This window comes from Delphinus delphis, chromosome 11 (assembly GCF_949987515.2).
Source record: "Delphinus delphis chromosome 11, mDelDel1.2, whole genome shotgun sequence".
In the NCBI taxonomy this organism is placed as follows: domain Eukaryota; kingdom Metazoa; phylum Chordata; class Mammalia; order Artiodactyla; family Delphinidae; genus Delphinus; species Delphinus delphis.
The window spans coordinates 91,089,384-91,112,594 of record NC_082693.1 but is presented as its reverse complement, the minus strand read 5'-3'; the positions used below and the strand labels follow the sequence as shown (position 1 = coordinate 91,112,594).

Below are 23,211 nucleotides of genomic sequence, written 5' to 3'. Positions count from 1 at the left end.
CAGGTCTTGAGCTTCTAACTTACTCATGAATAAAACAGATAAAAATTCTTAAAATAAAATAATAGAAAATAGGAAATGATTTTTCATTCTTATTCTTTATAAAGGATAAACTTATAAATAACAAGTCTGACAGGAGAAAAGAATTTAAGAGGTAAAGACCAGGATCGGAGTTGTTTAGTTACAGTGGTGGTGATCATGGTGGTGACAATGAAGGTTGTGATGAAGATGGTGGTGGTGATGGTGGCGGTGGTGGTGGTATTTGTGGTGATGACAAAGGTGATTATAATTGTGAGGAAGCTGGTGGTGATGAAGTTGGTGGTGATGATGGTGACAGTGATGAAGAGGTAATGATAAAGATGGCGGTAATGAAGGTGGTGATAACTGTGATGGGGATGGGGATTGACATCATAACAATGACTAATTTGGAACATTCTTCAAGTATCCGAAGTCTTTCCACTTGCATTACTTCATTTTAGAAGAAAAACTCTGTTCACAACAAGATGATAGATTTTTCAAAACAACGACTATTTCTAATCCTAGTTCCACCCCGAGTGTCATCCCAACTCAACCGAGTTCAGAGAAAAAGGAGTGCAGTGGGCTCTTTCCCCGTCAAACATAAGTGGACAGTTAGACAAGGATGAACGGACAGTTATGGAAACTAGGGCAATGCCACAAAAGCCCTCTCCAGTCTTCCCTCAACCAATTGCTCCTGCCCCAAGGTTATTCATCCAAATTAGTGCCCAAAATTAATAGTACGTAATGCCCTTGTCACCTGAGAGCTGTTTTGTAGCTTTTATAAAATGCATAAATGATTGTGGTCTGGTTCCAGTGGATAAATAAAAATCATTTGTGATAATTGAAACATATTTACTTTTTAATTAGGTAGCAGCAGAGAATGAGGAGTCCGTGGAGAGCCAACTCCTATAACCTCTTAAGGAGCCCTAATCACATAGCGAGAGGGGTGCTTGGTAGTTGATGCATTTATTTGTTCTTTTCCACATTTTCCTACAAAGGCCTTTAGCCCTTGACTGTCGGTCCACTCCACTTCACCGGAACTGGTCACACATCATAGTTTTTTAAAAAAGAAAATTGAAAATGCTGACAGATATGCTGTCGACAAAATAATTTCTTTAAAAATAACCTAATAACGAATATCAGGTAAAGGCACAGGCAGCTGTGCAGTTTCCTCTGGCCATGCCAGGTGCCACAGTGATTGCCTGCTCTGGGCTGTGCCGCAGACTTTCATGGGGAATGTTGACTCTGTCAGAGGGCTGAACATTCTGGCAATGACACAGACACAGTGTCCTTGGGAAGAGGGGGTGCGAGGAGATGGGTGACCTGCGTAGGGTGTGAGGAGTGGGAGAATCAGGTCACATCACATCCCTGCACGTATACCCGAGGGGAGAAAATGTTGCTGTGCAGAAGTTGAAGCTGTGTCTTCAGTATTTTTAGAGAAGGAGCTGGTGGCCCGTGTGCAGGAGGAGAATGTAACGGTTCTGGCTCCGGTCCGTTTGGGGTGGAGGGTGGGGAACAGGTGTGAATGACTAGCATGGAGGTGGAAATTAGGTCAGATCTGTAGTGTGGGGAGGTGTAGGGGGAATGTTATCGCATGTGCATGGGGAAGGATAGAGGCAAATTGGGTCACGTCTTTGTGGAAATGATGAGAGAATTGGGTCAGAACTGTGGGGGAGAAGGCTCGAGAATTGGGTCGAGTCTTTGGATAGAAGGGGGAACTGGGTCAAGTGTGAATGTGTGTGGAGAGGAGGTAGTAGAAGGTGATATAGAGAGTGGGCTGATTCTCTGAGATCGGAGGGGGAGGGAAATGAGGAAGCAGCTTGGACCCACATAGGGGTTAAAACTTGAACTTCTCTGCCTTATGGTCATTGCCTCTCAATTCCATTGACTTGCAGTCTTCCTTCATGTAACGTTAGATAAAGTAAGGCTTTCCTACTCCTATCCCAAATTGGGTGTCCTAAGTCTCCTCCAAGACAGGGTATAACTCATTCTTCAGCACTTTGCTAGCCAGCCCAGATTGGCATTTGGGGAAGTAACAGTTCCATAACTTGATGTGGCCTCGTTTTACCCGGGACGTAAGCCCGGTGAGCAACTGCCCTCCCTTTGGGTTTCTGCTCATCAACAAAGTCAACACCAATTCTCTCTTTTTCCCAACCACTGGCATCATTTCATGATCACCACATGACGTGGAGCCTCAAAATATATTTTGTAAATAAAAGCTGAGTAATACGTTCATTTGAGCCGCCTTCACACTGGCTTTGTTCAAATCTCTGGTATTATGAGGCCATCAAACCACAGCAATACTCAAAATTGTACTTAAAAGGAATGTACTTTTATTAATTAACTGTGCTCCCATTGGCTACTTGGTTGAACAGAACCATTCTCAAAGCCAAAACAGAATGTGCAATTCACAGCTCCGTCTGCTGTGACACTCTACAGAGAAAATTGATTAAATTCACAGAAGTTTATGACGATTGAACAGAGCCACAGGGCCAGCGTACACCAGTGTATATTTCTCTGGTAATTTCAGCTTCATTTATGCCCATGTGGGTTAAGAAGAGGTTCTGCTGAAGCACACAGTACACCCATGACTTGCCATGTCCTCTGGAGACGTACGTAAGGAGTTATAATGCATCTGCTCAGGGCCACCTTGGTTAAATCTGCATCTCGGCTTCTTCTGAGAATTCCCTTCTATTGATACGGATCACGGTGATTAATGGGATAAGCTTGTAATAGGCTTCTGGACCACACTGACCCATCCCAGAGGGAGATGCACGTGTAGGCAGTACAGTGGTGAGGAGACCATATCGTTCCCCATGGACCAGAGAAAGCTTCAAGGAGAGACTACAACATCAGTGCTTCCTCTTCTTAAGGCGACATTGGTGGTGTTTGGGAATTACCAGTATAGATACCTAACAAATACATTTTTAGATCAAATGATTTGACTCTGGTTTTTCTTGACTCTTGGAATCTTTGGATGTAGAAGGATCTTGCAGATTCTGAAAGCCTTTGCCAGGAAACGAAGAGAAAGAAGAACTAAAAGGGAGTCATTCCCTCTGCAATTCAAATCAGACCTTCAGTTTCTTCAGCAGAGTTATTTTAAGTCATTCATTATTATTTTTGCTCTGAAGCGGAGGCTGTCTGATATTGTTAGATTTACCAGAGAGGGTAAAGAGGACACTGAAGTATTATTCCTGCCGCAATTTCAAATGAATTTGGTGCTGACAAAAGATTTTTTAAATACACATCTGCATGCGTTTGTGCACACACGCACACACTTCATATTAAAAGAAGCAGAAAGAGAAACAAGTCTTGCAACAGGCAGCTGAGGGAAATGAGGTTCCTGCCATTTTTCCAGGGTACTCACCAAGGCTGGCCCAGCAGATGTTCCCAGCAATGGGGTAGAAGAAGTGGCACTGGATGTGAAGGCAGAGAATCTGGGCTAGAGGCGGGTACGTCTTCCACTTCTGAGCACAATGACCTTGATTAAGTCTCTTCACCTCTCCAATCACCCATTTCCTCCTCTGCATAACAGAGGGAGTGGATAACACCTAACGTTTCAGGAGTAAGTCACGGCTTCCAAAGCCCCTTTCCAGGGAGCCCCTCACGTCAAGCCCCACCGGAGCCCCACGAGGAAGCGGGTGTCGACACAATACTCTAAGACCTGGGTGGGTCTGAGAATCGAATGACTTAAAATAGGAGCCAGATGATGACCTTAGGCCAGTGGTTTAGCCCCTCTGAGCCTCACATTCCTCGTTTGCAAAATGAGCGCCGTTGCAGTTTCATGAGACCCTGTGGCACACAGTAGGGACACATAAATGGCAGCCGTGTGCATTAGTTACAGATGGCAAATACCCTTCTGCAGAGAGGGTCATGGTCCCAACCAGAGAAGGATCTGCTGCTGCCAAACAAGATTTGGGTTTGGAGGGACTTCCGAGACAGTCATAATTAAAGGTCAAAGTGCAGGTCCAGGGAAGGCAAGAACAGCTGTGTCTGTGAAAATGCACATGGGGCAGCACATATTCTGTCTAGCCTTCCCAAGAGGTAACGTGGGATAGAAGGTTGGAACCACCCAGTGGCCTTGATGTCCCACAGGCCAGGTATGACTCGCAAGCATCCACCACTGCCCAGCCCTGTGGACACAAATCCACTTCACCTCTCTGTGCCTTCTAAAATTAGGGGTGTGGCCACGCCAACCTCCTAGGGTGGTTGCAAAGATTCAGCTTGATCTTGCCAGTGGCCACTTCCGTAAAAATAGTGGCTGCTCCGATCGCCCTGTTATAATTGTTGACAGTCCCTGTTGTTAGTGCTAGGAACAGACTGTTACAACCAGCTTTTCTTTTCTTCCTTCTCTGTCTTTCTCAAATATCTCCCTACGGAGAGAGAAAAGGAGGAAGAGGCTGCTATAATAACAAGGAAATAGGTGGAAAGCAAGAGAGAGGCACAGCAGTACAGGAGCCATAAGCTGGGCACCTCAGAACCCTGGCACTGCTGTGACAGCCATGCCTTCCACTGGCAGGGTGACGTCAGAACTTTAAGGTAGCCCAAAAGTCCCATGGTTGTTTGATGAGACGTAATTCCTACAACCATTATCCACACAATGAGACTCACCATCTTGGAAGTACTCCCAGCTCTTTGAAAAAAGTCAACATAAAAAAGTGGAGTGTGTGTCATAGGATGAAATTCACTCCTGCCTGGATTTAGCATCGGATCAGAGCTTACCTGTTGGTTCAGAGAAGAAGGACAGGGGAAAGGGCTATTAATTTTTGATCACCCACCTCATAAATTTATTCCATCCTCCCTCCAAGCCTATGAATAATAAGAGTGAGAATTTATTGAGCACATACTATATTCCAGATACAGTTCTAAAGGACTTATTTGTGGGACCTCACTTTATTTCTCAGAATGACTTTTTAAGACAGTTATTATAATTAAACTTGTTCTACAGATAAGGAAACTGAGGCTCAGGAAGATGAAGTAACTTGCTCAAGGCCACACAGCCAATTAGCAGAGAGCTGGGATTCAAGTCTGGATCCAGAGCGCCCACTCGGAGCCTCTGTGACCCCCCTCCCCTGCAGCACGGCACAGCGGGTCAGAGCATGGTCTAAGGACTCAAACCTCCTGCGTTCAATCCAGCTCTTTAGGTGGCCTGCGCTAGTGTCCCCATCACAGGCGTGATTTAAGAATTAAATGAGAATGAGTGAGTGTATTGCAGATTTATCCTGAGGAAGCAGGTGCTGGAGGAGGTGAAGTAGCTTTCCCACAGTCACCCTTCCCCCTGCTCAGAGGTGGCAGAGCCAGGAACACAGCCTGGCCTGAGCCTACCACGTGGCACCGTCAGCCAGGACCAGCATTAGCCCGCAGCCATCAGCCACAGTGTGGGGACCAATCTCTTCTATCTCTTCTATCACCAGGGCAGACTCAGCAAAGCCACGGGTACCACCAGGCCTGTTTCCTACTTGATCATGAAGGAGGGACAGCCACCAGCTGCCCCAAGCCCCATGACCCACCAGCCATCAAATGCAATCTGCAAAGATTCACATGGGACCCCATTACCGATCACCCTGTCCCCCTTACTCACAAGCGTGTCCCCCCTCTGGATGTGTCTCCAGATGCTGCCACTTGTCCCACTTGCCTGTTTTCACCTCCTGGAAATGAAAAGCAGAGAGGATATAAGTGACAGCTCCATAAATTGTAAGGTGCACTGCTCATGCTTGGTCTCGGTACGGAGGCTGGCAGCCCTGGCTGGAGTCCATGCACTTCTTCCCCTACCTGCACTCACCTTTCTCCAGTCTTTCAGCAACAGTGCAGCAGAAAGGTGACCAGCTCTAATCTTCCCTCTTCCTGGACTTGGGGCCCAAACTTCTCTCCCCGCTCCTGCCTCTCCATCTGCCTATCCTGCTCTGGACTGTTCTTTCCACTGGAATGACCTCTCCACGGAGATGCGTTTTCACAGCATTTAGGAATTTGTAAAGGAGATCAGTATGTGCGTCCTGCAAGATGTCTTTCTCATAGGCAGGCTACCATCCACATAAAAGTTTGACCACTGGTTCTGACATTATTAGAGTTCAGAGAATCCGGCCACCAGCCTTCTCTCTCTTCTCCTAATCCCTGCAGCGTACTCAAATTGATTGATCGCCTTCTTTCCTTCCCCTGGACCACCTTCCCCGCCCCCATCGCCTTTGCTTCTACAGAGATTCATGAGGTCACTCCTTCAGTGTGTATCTATTAAGGTCCCATTAAGTGTCCAGCCTTGCGCTTCAGAATCAGAACAGTCAGCAAGGTAGACGCTGCTTGAGCCCACGCACCAAGCTTAGGGTCCTCAGGTTTGCCTCTCAGACTTCAATGTGCGTGAATCACCTGGGGTCCAGTTCAAACGCAGATTCAGGTTCAGCGGGTCTGGGGTGGGGCCCTGCTGTAGGGAACCCAATGGTGTACGTTGGCAGTGATGATGCGGGAAGCAGAGGGTTTGCTGGGAGGCTGGGGAAGGAGGACTGATCGTGTGAACTGAGAACTGAAAGGGAACTGAAATTGCTCCCAGGTTCAAGGTCACCCGAACAAGCTGGGGAATCGGACGTCTTAAGACCCAGCTAATTCGAGTGGCTGCTATCCCCACCAAGCCTGGCTGAAGCCAGCCTGCGGAAGAACCCTCATTACTTGCGGTTTCTCAGCCTCCTCCCACCCTATTCAGAAGATAGCCCCCACCTCGTGCCCCTTGCTGGCCTCCCTTCCACGCTTTCCCAACAGGTGTAGCTTCGAGGCCTGTGTTCACCTTCTCTCTCTTACCTTAGGTCCGAGGAAATGTCTTTTCCCTTTCTGAGAACTGGGTCTGTTTCTTTCTTCCCAACATTGCTTAGTGCCCCTCCTCATTCTTTTCTAGAAGTTGAAGTTACCACTGTCTTACCCCTCCTAGCCCCTCCCCCCATCCCTAACCTCTTACCTCCAGGAAAGTACCTCTTTTCTCTTCTCTTCAAAAAGCCTGGCCACTTTGCCCATAGGGGAAATTTCTATCCCTGACAAGTGGCTGGGAGAAACTGGAGTCCCCCTCCTTAACTGCAGAAGGTCTGAGTCGTAGTGAGCCTCGAAAGGTGACAGAAGTTCTGAACTAAAGGATGAGAAGACAGGGGTTCCATGTAGACCCTTGGAACAAGCAGCTCCAGCCAGATCTGTAACTTAGAGCACAGATGTCTCCAGGGGTCCCAGGAAGCATGGTCAACCCTCTCCCTTGGGTCACAGGAAGGCTGAGGATACACATATGTTCAGAATATCCAAAAATTGCTTCACAGAAGGGTGAGATCCTAACAGAGATTTGCCTTAAGATGCTGGGGGTGGTGACAGTTTGCGCCTCTTTCTGGAACATGTCAGCCTGTAACCTCCCATCAGCCAGAGCCCTCATCAAGCAAATGCCAACTCCAAACAACAGGTCTCACGAAAGGCTACGAATTACTTAAACCAATCAGCCGTCAATGAGTGGAACAATTATGGGGGTCGAATCCAAGGGGAACAGAGTGGTATTTTGCAGCCTGCTTGGAGATTGTCAGATTAATTTTCACTTATTTATTTCTGGCCTTACAGAAAATGTATTACTGCAAAAAGGTCAAACTATCTCTCTATGTCTATAATTTTAGAACTCAGAAGTAGAGAGAATATAGATTTTGGACCTAGCCTGCAAATCCGGCTACCCTGCCCCTTGGGCAAATGATGTAAACTTGCTGAGCCTCTGTTTTCCCTTCAGAGTAATGGGTATGAGGAGGCCTGCCCTGGGAGGGTGTTCTGGACATTAAACACAGTGTAAGTAAAGCCTATTTTAAAAGCTCAATTATATAGCTATTATGATAATTATTCTTTCATCACAGCCCAGCAAGATTGTCCTGTTATAAAGATACATACTTAAAAACAGATCCCTCCAGACAAGCCAGCTAGTCAGAAGATGCTAAGCTATATAATCTATATGTCTATTTCATATTTAATTTTATTTGTAACTGACAGCATCATTTGGTGTGTTAGGTCAAATTTGAGATTGTGGACCTTTGGGTTTCAAAAATTGCACAGGCACTAATCTATTGGATTTTCCTTAATTCCCTTTTCACATCACTCATCAACAGTCAATCACAGTCTAGTCCAGCACCCCAGTGCAGGTTGTGGTGTCTAGTATACAGCAGGTGTTTAATAAATGTTTGCTGTTGATTGTTTTAATGAATGAAATCTATAAGGAGAATCTTACAGTGAGATCAGTGTTCAATTGAAGCTGAGAGGCAGAGAGAGACTCGATCCCTACATCCATATAGTTTATAATCTCAACATGGAGAGAAAGCGATCCCACAGGCATGCACACACTTGCACATACATGCCCGCTCAGGCACGCACAAGCATGCACACCACCCCTGGACCACCAAACGTTAAAGCGGGTGGTTTGGAACCCAAGTGCAACAGGAGTACAGAAAGTACTTTCTGGCGGAGTCTAGACAAAAGCCATGCCTTGGAGGATGCGTGGCGGGGTACAGACTGGAGACAGTCGGGCTTCCTGGGGCAGGCGGGCGAGAGCATAGGGAGGCAGGGACCCCAGATCACCATCACCCTGGAGCTTGGGCTCGTACCTGGGAAGCCACATGCCCCGCATGACCAGCATGAGGAGTGAGGGGAGGGCCTGGGAAACAAGAATGGGGAGGGAGAGGGGCTCTGAGAGACACGCAGAGGTGCAAAGGTCCCGGACCAGTGAGCCTCCGTCCCCTGCCTGTAACCTGGTGATAATAGTATCACCTGCCTTCTAGACTGTGCAGGGATCTGAGGAGTCCGTGGGCCACTTAGAACGGCGCCCAGCACCAGGCTGGAGCTGGTGCGCTTGCTGTCTGGTGGCGTGGTTACCATCATCCTTGAAGGTCTTGAGAAGTAACGGTGTGGATGAACTGTTTTAGGAAGCCAAGTCCGGCAAAGCAAAAAACCAAGATAATTACCAGATATTTAGGCCAGGAGAGAACTGATTAGCATAGCTCTGTAAGGCACACTTAACAACACCCAGTGACCTAATTTCTCGAAGGAGAAACACCAACCTTCGCTTTATTCCTCCCAGTTCCGGAGGCGATGTGCCCACAAAGGCAGCCCTCCCTCCCCCGGCTCTTCGTCTCAAGGGGTTTTAACCAGGGAAATAATCTGAGCAGCTTTCAAGGTTCTGCGTGGACTTAACATTTCCCCATCACTAGGCGTGTACTTACTTTATAATAATAACAGGTCACGGAGGCCCTTCTGGCCTGCACTTTCTCCTTTTTTAACAGCCAAATTCATATTCTGCAGCTGCTGACTAAGGCACAGTGCTAAGAACTGAGCAGAACAGGGAGTTCAGATTCGGCCGAGCCTGGGCCCTAACTGTGGAGTGGTGGAGGCAGTCATGTGAACAGCTCAGAACAATGAAATCATGAGGGGACCGGGCCAGAACCTTGGAAGGGCTCAGTACAGGCACAAGGGAGGGAGCAGTGAACTCCAGGGTGGACGAAAGGGTCAGAAAGTTCTCTCCAAGGTGGGAGCTGAGTCTTAAAGCTGACTCGTGTTGCATATGGGAAGTTGGGGGGGGGGGCGGGGGGCGGAGCGGGGGTGTGGTCCCTGCAGAGGAAGAAGTACCAGCAAGGCCCAGAGGGGGAAAGAGCAAGGTGCTGGCAGGAGCTGCTGGTCACTGAGTCCTGTGGGAAGGCAGGGATGGACAGAGGGAGCTGTGATACAGAAAACTAGATGGGCCAGCAGAGGCCAGATCTCAAAAAGCCTCAAATGCCAGGGTTTCCTCTGAGGGCAACCCATGGTTTTTAGAAAGGTTGTACTATATGTAGATTTAAAACAAAGACCGCACCTCACTTTAATTGAGCACCTACTACATGCCGGACACTATTCTAAGTGCTTCGTGCACCTTGTTTCATTCCATTTTCATGACAACCATGAGTCTAGCACTACTTCAACCCTCACTTAGAGATGAGGAAATGGGTGCCCAGAATGGGCAAGTAATCTGCCCAGGGTCACACAGCATCAGAAGGGACACAGTGGGCTTCAGAACTAAGCAGCCTGGCTCCAGGGTTCACATGCTCAGCACCAGGATCTACTGTTGACAGAAAAATCACTCTGCTGCCTGTGAAGGTGGACACTGGGAGAACAGCAGGAGACTTAGAGAGGGTCGAGCAGGTGTTTGAAATAAATCCAACGGGTCACCCAGATCTTCACTATCGCGTGCCTCCACAAACTCTCCTGCCTTTTAACAATTCTCTTCCCATCAGCCTCTCTGCTCCATCCTGATATCCTTCCAGTGGGACCTCCCATCCTTGGCATCTCCCCCCAGGCACCAGCCTGGTCTTCCGTGGCCTGCCAGCCTCTCAGGGCACCTGGCACCCCCTCATCTGTGCTGAGTTGTATAATCAGGCATCGATTTCTTCTGGGTCTATTCTCTTTACATTTCGGCCTAAAACACATGCTTTCTCCCTGGAAATTCCAATCTTAATTTTGCTTTCTTGTTCTGTACACATTAGGAGATGAAGCTTATGAGAGAACTCCGTTTTATTACATTGCAGTCTAGCAAACATAATCGAATTAGGAGATGCCTTATTTGAGCACACTTCAGCCGCATTCTTCCTCCCAGATGGCACAGTCCCTCTCAGCTCAGTTTTCTTAGTCGGCTTTGAGCAATGAGTAGAAAGAGAAGGGGTCCAGAATCTAGAATCAGATTCCAGGTCCACAAACTCGGACAAGCTGACCTCCCTGAGCTTAGATCCCTTGTCCAGAAAGTGGGGATTCAGGTGGTGTCCACACCCATTGCGTGATAATGTGGCTTTAGTGAGATTAACTCTGTGACATCCTGGCTCCTGGAGAAACTCTCCCACGAGAACACTGAAATGAGTTTAAGTTCTAGGGCAACAAGAACCTTAGCGGTCCTGTGCACTGCTGGATCCCCAGTGTCCAAAACAGTGCTTATCACCGAGTGGATGATCAATAAGTATTTTTGAACAAATGAATGTCAAAATATGCCTCTCCATTTCTCAGTGTGTGTGTGTGTGCGCGCGTGCGCTCGAACCTGACCCTGCAACATTCTTGGCTCCTGAGTCATTACTGTAAAACTTTTCAGTTCTGTCGTGCTTTCTTGAAACTATCTTGCAATTCCTGACTCACTAAGTCAGTGGAATGAGGTCTGCATGATATCCAGTTACAGATTTTTTTGGCCACCCTCCTGCCATGGCCAGCCACAGGGAAGGAGGCGTGGGCAGAAGCATTTAGCCAGGCAGTGCAGAGCAGAGCTGTGGGTGGAGATGACGGTGCTGGTGACTGGGTGCGCTCCTTACTGAACTCAGGTGTGACCCCTCCTAGGCATGATTTCTGCTTGTCCCTGCAATGAACAGCCTGGTTCCTTCTAAGCCTCTTCGGGACATCTGTGCCCTTGGTTAGAAGCGGGCCCATGTGACTGAAGCCCGTGTCCTGAATTTCTCTTGTCTTCCAGCCCCCCCACAGATGGGAGCTGGGTTAGAGCTGCCTTGTTCTTGGCCAGGACACAGCGGGTCCCCGTGACGTGGCCCTGCTAGACTCTGAACAGTATCAGACAGTCATCTAAGGCACCCGGGGATGCGGAGGACTGCAAGCGATGCAAACTCTTTGGATGTCTGCTTCCCACGGCTTGCGGGAGAGGCCCCCTCGCGATACATTAATAAAGATTAAAGGTCCCTCTTGTCCCTGTGATCTTCACCATGTCAAAGCGAAAGAGTCATTTTTCTAGGCTTCTCTCTGTCATTTATTAATATTGCAGGGTTTTGCTCTAAAAAGGAAAAACTCAGGATGTCTGGAGAAGATGGGTATTCTGAGCCCTGTAACTTTCATACCGCTTTGTCATTTCATTTCTTGCTTATGAAATGCAGCAGTCATCATAACTCTGATTTCTCTGACTTTGGGGAGAGTAGGGATCGCTCTTTCCTCTACGTATCCCTTGGCATAAGCCAAAGATTGTTGGACTCGGGGGCCTCACAGTAGACTGGATCCACAGACAGCAGAACCGTCTAAGATTTCACCCATGAGGGAGAAATGCACCTAATTCTCAACTCCGTATTTCCCGAGCACTTCCTCCCAAGCACCTGCCCTTCCAGGGCTTACCTTCCTAATAACTTGTCTTAAAGCAGCGAGGAGGCTAGGAACAGGGGCTACTTAATTGAGCTCTGCTTTTTAAAATAACTATGATTATTCCAGAAACACATCGTGAGTGTTCAGCATTCATTCGGTAACTATTGTTTGAATCCCTACGTCTCTACGTGGCATCTCACAAAGACATCTGCAAGAGGGATATTGTTATGCCCATTTTCCAGACAAAGAAACTGAGGCTCGGAAAAGTTAAGGGTCTTGTCTGAGGCCCCACAGGGAGTGAGGGCAGAAACACTGTTCAAATTCAGTCAGTCCAAGTCCCAAGCCCATCAGGCCACTTTGAATCCAGTCCCAGAAGTTTCATCCTCCAAAAAGTTCTGGACCAGGTGCTCCCAATCTAGGGGACCATCAATTTTGGTGTCCCTTTCATTTGGTGGCATAAAGTGGAGCTAGTTCCAAAACAGCTCTGCCTTCCACCGGGGATGCCACAGCCCTTCACGCGGGAGAACTCCGGGGCTTCGGGATGACAGCATCACTGGTTAAGGGGCTGCTCTTAGGAACAGAACTCGGTTTTAAATTCCACACCCCAGGCTCCATGCTAAGCCTCTGACACACAAGACCACAACCAAACCCTCCCGACTCCCTGAGTGTAGGTGCAATTATCGACTTGATTCACAGACAAGGACGTAGGCACAAGAGACGTTGAGTCCCCTGTCCCAACTAACTCAGCTCAGAGGTGGCAGAGGTGCAGTGCCAAGGCAACATTTTTCCTCTTCATCGTATAATATCCAGTTGGGTAGGCAATATGTTTCCAAATGAAATATGTTCTCAGGAACCCAGCATTTAAAGTTTCCTCGCTACCTACATGGAAGGACAGGAGAGAACCACACCTAGGCCAGTCCACATGTCAGCCCAGCCCCTCATGGCATTCCTCGACACTGAAGACTTCATCCAATTTGCTCTCAAACTGTGTACCTGGGCGGGTCTGAGCACGAGGATGATTGATTTCACGGCCATGGGGCTTATGGCCGAGGAACATAGTGCCCTGCGAAGCACTGAGCTCAGAGAGCACTTGTTAAGGCTGGTACAGGACCTCAGCATCACAGCCAACAGCTCCTGAACATGCACTGTCTACCAAGCCCTGTGCAGAGATGTCACTTGATCTCTTTTTTTTGCGGGGGGGTGCGGGGGGAGTATGAGGACATTCATTATGGCTTTATTTAAAAATGAAAAAAATGGAATAATATTCTTTCAAAATCATGTTGTTAACATTTAAAGATATGGAAAACGGGATCTATATAAGTGGGAAAAAAGTTTACAATACAGCATCTATAGTATTGTTGCAAAGTACATAAGCTATATATATGCATACATTTTAAGACTATCAGATATAAAACAAGTATTAAGAGTGGTTATCCCTGGGTTAAAGGTTGACATATTTTATTTCTTTATACTTCCTGTATTTCCCAATTTTCTCAATAAACATACATTAATGGTATATTCAGAAAAAAACTAATGTTATACATTTTTTGAATTGACATTTTATTTTATATTTACAGTCATTTGCAATCACATTACATTATAAATGGACATTAAAATCCATTTCCATTCTTTCCTTTTGGTCAAGTAAAGTAACTTTTTGGCACCATCCTACCATCACGTTAACCGTATCTCATTTAATCCTCATAACCATCCCGTGTTATGACACCTCCATTTTCCAGATGGAGAAACAGAGGCACAGAGAGAGTAGGTTATTTACCCCAAGTCACACAGCAAATCAGAAACTAGAAGGAGGCCTGATTTAGAAAACCACGGGCGAGGGGGCATGAGTAGGGATTGGGATGTGGTGACTGACAGGATTATTCCCACTGGGCGACTCACATCCATGTTTGTTTCACAGCCCACAGCTCCCGACCCTGGGTGCACCCACCATGGGGCACCATGTGGGTGAGAACTGGGCCATCCAGGCACACACGCTGCCCCCTCTCTTCTGGGCAAGGCCGGAGGCCCAGGCTGGCAGAGGGAAAGAGGCCACCGAGCTGGAAGTGGCAAAGTCTTTGTTTGTGCAGGAACTAGGGGTCATGTGCTCGATTCTGCCTGAATCACATTGGCAAGAATTCCAGGAGCAGTGTGGAGTTTCCTTGTGATTTTCCAAGACAGAAAGTGAGAATGGGCTGGAATAAAACCAGCAATCGAAAGCATCAGAAGGAAAACAATGCTGAAATGTAGCAGATGCCTATGCGCGCTTTGCATGCAGGGCTGCTGCATCCATTGTAGTGAGCGCAGCTCACAGACTCCGCGATCACGGGACTCTGTCTCCACCGGGATCATCCCCAGGCAAGGGTGGGGGCGATTTCCTGTTCGATTCAGAAGGGAATTCAACAAATATTTGCTGAGCAGCCCCTACATTGTGCCAGGTCCTGTTGTGGGCACTGGGGACAGGAGATGACTCAGGCGCATCTCTGCCCTGCAAGAGCTCACAGCCTAATGAGGGTGACACGTTCACACACAACCACATAGAATAAAGCGGTACAGGTGTGTGCTGGCGATGAGAGGCGACCTGGGAGGCTGAGGCTTCTGCAGGTACCAGGATCAGAGTCGTGATGGGATTGTCCTGGTCTGTCCCCCAGAGGAGGCTGGGCAGTAAGACCAGGCTGGGGAGGCACGGGGCCACCGGGCCACTGTCCTCCCTGCAACTCCAGTGGCAGGGAGCCAAGGTGAATGAGTCAGCTGGGGGACTGCTTACTCAGGCCGCCAGAGGCAAGAGAAGCTGTAAGGGCCTCCTGGGGGGGGTGGGGGGGGCGGGGGGCAGGCTGGGGGAGGGGCAGCGGGGGAGTTGGGATCTTCAAGGTGCTCCCTTTAGCTGCTAGATTCTAGCAAATGCCATAGGGGCAATTTGAACACAGGTCTCTCTGATTCCAAAAACAAAGCCCACCCAGCACACCAGAGTTGTCCCCTCACCACCACCCCCTGCCCCCCCCCCAGAATGACCCCCAGGTCCTTCTCCTCTGGTCCTGTCCCTCCCCAGCCCAACTGATCCGCTGCCCCCCAGCCTGGTTCACAGGGAAGAACATGGGTTTGGAGTCAGGAAGACATGCACACCCTTAGTAGCTGAGTGAGCTCGGGCAAGTTACTTTAACCTCTCTGAGCCTCAGATTCCCCATGTGTAAGAGAGAGACAGAGAACCCTCTAGGAAGTGAGGCACGTGAAACAAGTAACACAATGTTCAGGGCAGAGAAGCTTTGGCCGGCGTAACCTCCCTCCCCCTCTCCTTTTCTTGTCCCTGAGAAATGCCATCGGGATCTCCATGGTAGGTGGGCTCCCAGCCACACGTGGCCCCCCAGCCTCTACCCACCCCCTCGTGGTTCCACCCCAGCCTCGTCTCCGATTTGGGGTCAGAGCTTGTGCTGTGGGAAGACAGGTTACCATCCAGGACCTCTCCCTCCAAAGGGTGGAGCCCCTGTTTCTGTGGCCTTAATAATGCGCTAGGAAGCTCTCAGCGGCGCTGTGTCTACACTTCCAGGAAAACAGCCGGTGTTTTCCCCCCGCACCGTCCCTTACATTTCCAGAGGCCACAGGTTTCCTACCCACTGTATAAAGTGGTATTTCCTCTTCTGACTGGACTCCCTCTTGTGAAGCCACCTGCTAGCATGAGTGCACGCGTTATGGAGAAACACCTTCAGACCCTCTCCTCCCTCTGCTTGCTCCTCTGCCGCCTCCCAGGTGTTCTCTTGGCTCCTATGACATAAAACGCCCTTCCCTCCCATCACTGCACCCTGTTATCCCTTCACAGCACTGTCACAATCTGTGATTGTCTCACCGGGTTGTTACTTTGTTCACTGTCGACATCTCCTCCATGGATTGGAAGCTCCATGAGGGTAGAAACATTCCTGCCTGGGCCACCGCTAGCTACCCAGTATCTGAGCAGGACCTGGCACCCAGAGGGCATTGGATATGAATGTATCAGAGGAAGGAAGGAATTAAAGAAGAGATGGAAGAGAAAGACAGGCTTAGGTGCGAATCCCAGACTAACATTTAGAAGCCATGAGACCGTCAGTAAACTACTTTCTGAACTTCATTGTCCTCATCTGTGAAATGGGAATAATAATAAGCATTTCAGGATTTTTAAGGTGCTCTCATTTGGGAAATGCTTAGTCTGTAGTGAGTGCTACTATCTGCTCGTCTTCCCTCCCCCAGATCCCTTAACAGCCTCCATCAGTCTGTCCACTGGTACCTGTCACTCCCTTGCCCTTTTTGGTGAGGCAGCACCACGTTCCCTTAACGTCAAGGGAAGCATCTGCCCTGATCTTGATTCTTGTCCTGGTTTGAAATTCACAGCCCATCTTTCTCCCAATCAAGGTTAGACTGTTCTCCCTTTATCCCTGCCTGCACTTGGGTTCACTGGCCAGTTTTTCCTTACTCCTGTGGCAATGTGAGATCTTTGTCCATAAATATTACCCCTGTATTTTTTCAAACAACTTAAGGATTCCCATGGACCACGCTGGCAGCCCTACTGCAAACCAGTACATGCTGTAATTCTCCAGGGTAATACGCTTATATCTGACAATCCAGAGGAATGTGCTGGACAGCCCTCTAGAAACACCAAGTCTATAGGCTCATCTCCCGAAACACAAAGTCCCTGCTGGCCCACTGTCTCAGTAAAGCTCTCTCGGGCCTCTGCACTCACAGCAGTTGGAAGTGAACAAGGATTCGAGAACTGCTTTGAGCCCCCAGGCGCCAGAACCACACCAGGATGTTACCGCCTGCTTGGTTCACTAGGGCCCCAGAGCCCTCTGTGCTGCTTGGCATTCTGCAATCAGAAGCTTCCAGTCCCCGGGTCATGGCAGAGGAAACGCACAAACCTCAGGACATCCTTCCTCATGATAGCACTGCCCATTCACAGGCCAATCTGACTATGTCCAGCAAAATAAATGTTTTAAGATTTATAAAAATGAAAACTTTGTACAGGTAAAAAAAATTATAGGCAGAGTGTAAATCCAGGGTCCAGCCCCATCTGATTTAGGAAACAGAATCTTCTAAAGATAAACTACTCAATCCAGGGAACATTCGTCCAAGTAAAGGCAATTCCAGCCGAAGGGTCCCACAGCCTGACTTCTAGAGCAGCTTTCACACCCCTTCTCCTCCCAGGCAGAGGCTTCCTGAGCCCAGGCCAGGCTTCTCTGTCCTTGACATGTGAGCCACATGTGTCTTCCAGGGATGGTGGCTCTTTTCCTCTGAGGCTGGGTTCTGTATACCCCCAAGTCTAACCACAATGCATAACCTTCACTGGTTTCCATCTCCTATTGAACTAAAGATGTGGACACCTGAGTTCCCTTTTGCTCAGCTCTCCTTGCATGCCAGAGCCACTTGATCTCTCCTGAAGAAAGCACAAAGGCAAGAATTAAACATTCATCCACAATAATTAAGCCACAGGCATTTCACACATATACACAATCATCTCTGCATGATCGTGGCAAACCTCAGAAGCCAAGGCACATGCCACACGGAAGCGACCACCCGTTGCCGGTGAGAGCTCTTGGCGTTTCTTTCACAGACACAGTCGGGCACTCTTATGTGCCAGGCGCCATGCCAGGTGCTGGGACGCAAGAGTGGACAGAGCAAACGAAAGTCCTTACCCTCATGAAGGGCCCTCGTTCTACTGAAGATAGACAGTCAATAAACAAATCAAAAAGCCAAATGTAGGTCAGATGGAAGTAAGTGCTATGGGGAAGAATTCTACAGGGAAGGGGGCCAGGGAGGGTGGGCGAACGACCTGCACTTTGTAGGCCAGGGAAGGAAGGGAGGGAAGGAGCCACAGTGATGTCTGGGCCTCGAGTAGCAGGAGAATAAAGAATGCGCTCAGCGTATCTGAAAAGTGCAAGGAGGCCAGTGTCCCTGGAGCTGGGGAGGTCGGGGAGGCAGCAGGGGCGAGACTGAAAAGACTTTCTTTGGCTTTTTTTCTGAGCATGTTGGAAGCCATTGGAGGGCTTTGAGTGGAGGAGGGTCATGATCTGGTTGGTGGGTGGGGAACAGACCCCAGGGGCCAGAGTGCAGATCGGGAGGCCACTTAGGAGACCTTTACAATAGTCTGGCTGAGCAAGGATGTGGCCTCGGTTAGGAGGGTTGGGAGGAGGTGATGAGAAGTGGTTGGATTCTGGCTACGTGTTGCAGGTAAGGCCCACAGGATTTGTTAGGGACCGAATGTGGGTTAGGAGAGGAAGACAGGAGTCAAGGATGAGTCTAGGTTTGGGACCAACTTAGTATCACTGGCAAACTCACGAATGCATAGTCTCTACTTTCCCTGAATCATTTTTTTTTAAACTTCTTTATTGGAATATAATTGCTTTACAATGGTGTGTTAGTTTCTGCTTTAGAACAAAGTGAATCAGCTATACGTATACATATACATATGTTCCCATATCTCCTCCCTCTTGCGTCTTCCCCCCACCCTCCCTATCCCATCCCTCCAGGTGGTCACAAAGCACCGAGCTGATCTCCCTATGCTATGTGGCTGCTTCCCACTAGCTATCTATTTTACATTTGGTAGTGTATATATGTCCATGCCACTCTCTCACTTCGTCCCAGCTTACCCTTCCCCCTGCCCGTGCCCTCAAGTCCATTCTCTATGTCTGCGTCTTTATTCCTGTCCTGCCCCTAAGTTCTTCTGAACCTTTTTTTTAGATTCCATATATATGTGTTAGCATATGGTATTTGTTTTTCTCTTTCTGACTTACTTCACTCTGTATGACAAACTCTAGGTCCATCCACCTCACTACAAATAACTCAATTTTGTTTCTTTTTATGACAGAGTAATATTCCATTGTATATATGTGCCACATCTTCTTTACCCATTCATCTGTCGATGGACACTTAGGTTGCTTCCATGTCCTGGCTATTGTAAACAGAGCTGCAATGAACATTCTGGTACATGACTCTTTTTGAATTATGGTTTTCTCAGGGTATATGCCCAGTAGTGGGATTGCTGGGTCATATGGTAGTTCTATTTTTAGTTCTTTAAGGAACCTGCATACTGTTCTCCATAGTGGCTGTATCAATTTACATTCCCACCAACAGTACGAGAGGGTTCCCTTTTCTCCACACCCTCTCCAGCATTTATTGTTGGTAGATTTTGATGATGGCTATTCTCACTGGTGTGAGGTGATACCTCATTGTAGTTTTGATTTGCATTTCTCTAATGATTAGTGATGTTGAGCATCCTTTCATGTGTTTGTTGGCGATCTGTATATCTTCTTTGAAGAAATGTCTATTTAGGTCTTCTGCCCATTTTTGGATTGGGTTATTTGTTTTTTTGATATTGAGCCGCATGAGCTGCTTGTAAATTTTGGAGATTAATCCTTTGTCAGTTACTCCATTTGCAAACATTTTCTCCCATTCTGAGGGTTGTCTTTTGGTCTTGTTTATGGTTTCCTTTGCTGTGCAAAAGCTTTTAAGTTTCATTAGGTCCCATTTGTTTATTTTTGGTTTTATTTCCATTTCTCTAGGAGGTGGGTCAAAAAGGGTCTTGCTGTGATTTATGTCATAGAGTGTTCTGCCTATGTTTTCCTCTAAAAGTTTTACAGTGTCTGGCCTTACATTTAGGTCTTTAATCCATTTTGAGTTTATTTTTGTGTATCATCTTAGGGAGTGTTCTAATTTCATTCTTTTACATGTAGCTGTCCAGTTTTCCCAGCACCACTTACTGAAGAGGCTGTCTTTTCTCCACTGTATATTCTTGCCTCCTTTATCAAAATAAGGTGACCATATGTGCGTGGGCTTATCTCTGGGCTTTCTATCCTGTTCCATTGATCAATATTTCTGTTTTTGTGCCAGTACCATACTGTTTTGATTACTGTAGCTTTGTATTATAGTCTGAAGTCAGGGAGCCTGATTCCTCCTGCTCTGTTTTTCTTTCTCAAGATTGCTTTGGCTATTCAGGGTCTTTTGTGTTTCCATACAAATTGTGAAATTTTTTGTTCTAGTTCTGTGAAAAATGCCATTGGTAGTTTGATAGGGATTGCATTGAATCTGTAGATTGTTTTGGGTAGTATAGTCATTTTCACAATGTTGATTCTTCCAATCCAAGAACATGGTATATCTCTCCACCTGTTTGTATCTTCTTTAATTTCTTTCATCAGTGTCTTATAGCTTTCTGCATACAGGTATTTTGTCTCCTTTGGTAGGTTTATTCCTAGGTATTTTATTCTTTTTGTTACAATGGTAAATGGGAGTGTTTCTCTTTCAGATTTTTCATCATTAGTGTATAGGAATGCAAGAGATTTCTGCGCATTAATTTTGTATCCTGCTACTTTACAAATTCATTGATTAGCTCTAGTAGTTTTCTGGTAGCATCTTTAGGATTCTCTATGTATAGTATCATGTCATCAGCAAACAGTGACAGCTTTACTTCTTCTTTTCCAATTTGGATTCCATTTATTTCTTTTTCTTCTCTGATTGCTGTGGCTAAAACTTCCAAAACTATGTTGGATAATAGTGGTGAGAGTGGACAACCTTCTCTTGTTCCTGATCTTAGTGAAAATGCTTTCAGTTTTTCACCATTGAGAACGATGTTGGCTGTGGGTTTGTCATATATGGCCTTTATTATGTTGAGGTCAGTTCCCTCTTTGCCTACTTTGTTGAGGGTTTTTATCATAAATGTGTGTTGAATTTTGTTGAAAGACTTTTCTGCGTCTATGGAGATGATCATATGGTTTTGCTCCTTCAATTTGTTAATATGGTGGATCACACTGATTGATTTGCATATATTGAAGAATCTTTCCATCCTGAGTTAAACCCCACTTGATCATGGTGTATGATCCTTTTAATGTGTTGTTGGATTCTGCTTGCTAGTATTTTGTTGAGGAGTTTTGCATCTATGTTCATCAGTGATATTGGCCTGTAGTTTTCTTTCTTTGTGACATCTTTGTCTGGTTTTGGTATCAGGGTGATGGTGGTCTCATAGAATGAGTTTGGGAGTGTTCCTCCCTCTGCTGTATTTTGGAAGCGTTGGACAAAGATAGCTATTAGCTCTTCTCTAAGTGTTTGATAGAATTTGCCTGTGAGGCCATCTGGTCCTGGGCTTTTGTTTGTTGGAAGATTTTTAATCACAGTTTCAACTTCAGTGTTTGTGATTGGTCTGTTTATATTTTCTATTTCTTCCTAGTTCAGTCTCAGAACGTTGTGCTTTTCTAAGAATTTGTCCATATCTTCCAGGTTGTCCATTTTATTGGCATATAGTTGCTTGTAGTAATCTCTCATGATCCTTTGTATTTCTGCAGTGTCATTTGTTACTTCTCCTTTTTCCTTTCTAATTCTATTGATTTGAGTTTTCTCCCTTTTTTTATGGATGAGTCTGGCTAATGGTTTATCAATTTTGTTTATCTTCTCAAAGAACCAGCTTTTAGTTTTATTGATCTTTGCTATCGTTTCCTTCATTTCTTTTTCATTTATTTCTGATCTGATCTTTATGATTTCTTTCCTTCTGCTAACTTTGAGGGGGTTTTGTTCTTCTTTCTCTAATTGCTTTGGGTGTAAGGTTAGGCTGTTTATTTGAGATGTTTCTTGAGGTAGGATTGTATTGCTATAAACTTTCCTCTTAGAACTGCTTTTACTGCATCCCATAGGTTTTGGGTCATCGTTTTTTCATTGTCATTTGTTTCTAGGTATTTTTTTATTTCCTATTTGATTTCTTCAGTGATCTCTTGGTTATTAAGTAGTGTATTGTTTAGCCTCCATGTGTTTGTATTTTTTATAGATTTTTTCCTGTAATTGATATCTAGTCTCATAGCTTTGTTGTTGGAAAAGATACTTGATATGATTTCAGTTTTCTTAAATTTACCAAGGCTTGATTTGTGACCCAAGATATGATCTATCCTGGAGAATGCTCCATGAGCACTTGAGAAGAAAGTGTATTCTGTTGTTTTTGGATGGAATGTCCTGTAATATCAATTCAGTCCATCTTGTTTAATGTGTCATTTAAAGCTTGTGTTTCCTTATTTATTTTCATTTTGGATGATCTGTCCATTGGTGGAAATGGGGTGTTAAAGTCCCCTGGTATGATTTTGTTATTGTTGATTTCCCCTTTATGTCTGTTAGCATTTGCCTTATGTATCGAAGTGCTCCTAGGTTGGGTGCATAAATATTTACAATTGTTATATCTTCTTCTTGGATTGATCCCTTGATCATTATGTAGTGTCCTCTTTGTCTCTTGTAATAGTCTTTAATTTAAAGTCTATTTTGTCTGATATGAGAATTGTTACTCCAGCTTTCTTTTGATTTCCATTTGCATGGAATATCTTTTTCTATCCCCTCACTTTCAGTCTGTATGTGTCCCTAGGTCTGAAGTGGGTCTTTTGTAGACAGCATATATATGAGTCCTGTTTTTGTATCCATTCAGCCAGTCTATATCTTTTGGTTGGAACATTTAATCCATTTACATTTAAGGTAATTATTGATATGTATGTTCCTATTACCATTTTATTAATTGTTTTGGGTTTGTTATTGTAGGTCTTTTCCTTCTCTTGTGTTTCCTGCCTAGAGAACTTCATTTAGCATTTGTTGTAAAGCTGGTTTTGTGGTGCTGAATTCTCTTAGCTTTTGCTTGTCTGTAAAGGTTGTAATTTCTCCATCGAATCTGAATGAGATCCTTGCTGGGTAGAGTAATCTTGGTTGTAGGTTCTTCCATTTCCTCACTTTAAATATGTCCTGCCACTCCCTTCTGGCTTGCAGAGTTTCTGCTGAAAGATCAGCTGTTAACCTTATGGGGATTTCCTTGTATGTTATTTGTTGCTTTTCCCTTGCTGCTTTTAATAGTTTTTCTTTGTATTTAATTTTTGATAGTTTGATTAATATGTGCCTTGGCATGTTTCTCCTTGGATTTATCCTGTATGGGACTCTCTGCACTTCCTGGACTTGATTGACTGTTTCCTTTCCCATATTAGGGAAGTTTTCAACTGTAATCTCTTCAAATATTTTCTCAGTCCCTTTCTTTTTCTCTTCTTCTTCTGGGACCCCTATAATTCGAATGTTGGTGCATTTAATGTTGCCCTAAGATTGTCCTCAATTCTTTTCATTCTTCTTTCTTTATTCTGCCCTGTGGTAGTT

The 23,211-nt window shown here is 46.1% G+C and overlaps 1 protein-coding gene across 1 annotated transcript in view; it reads left to right on the top strand.

The window, feature by feature from the left end:
• The window catches only part of CACNG2 (calcium voltage-gated channel auxiliary subunit gamma 2), a 120,014-nt gene that overhangs the window by 21,377 nt on the left and 75,426 nt on the right, over positions 1-23,211 (top strand). The window lies entirely within an intron of this gene.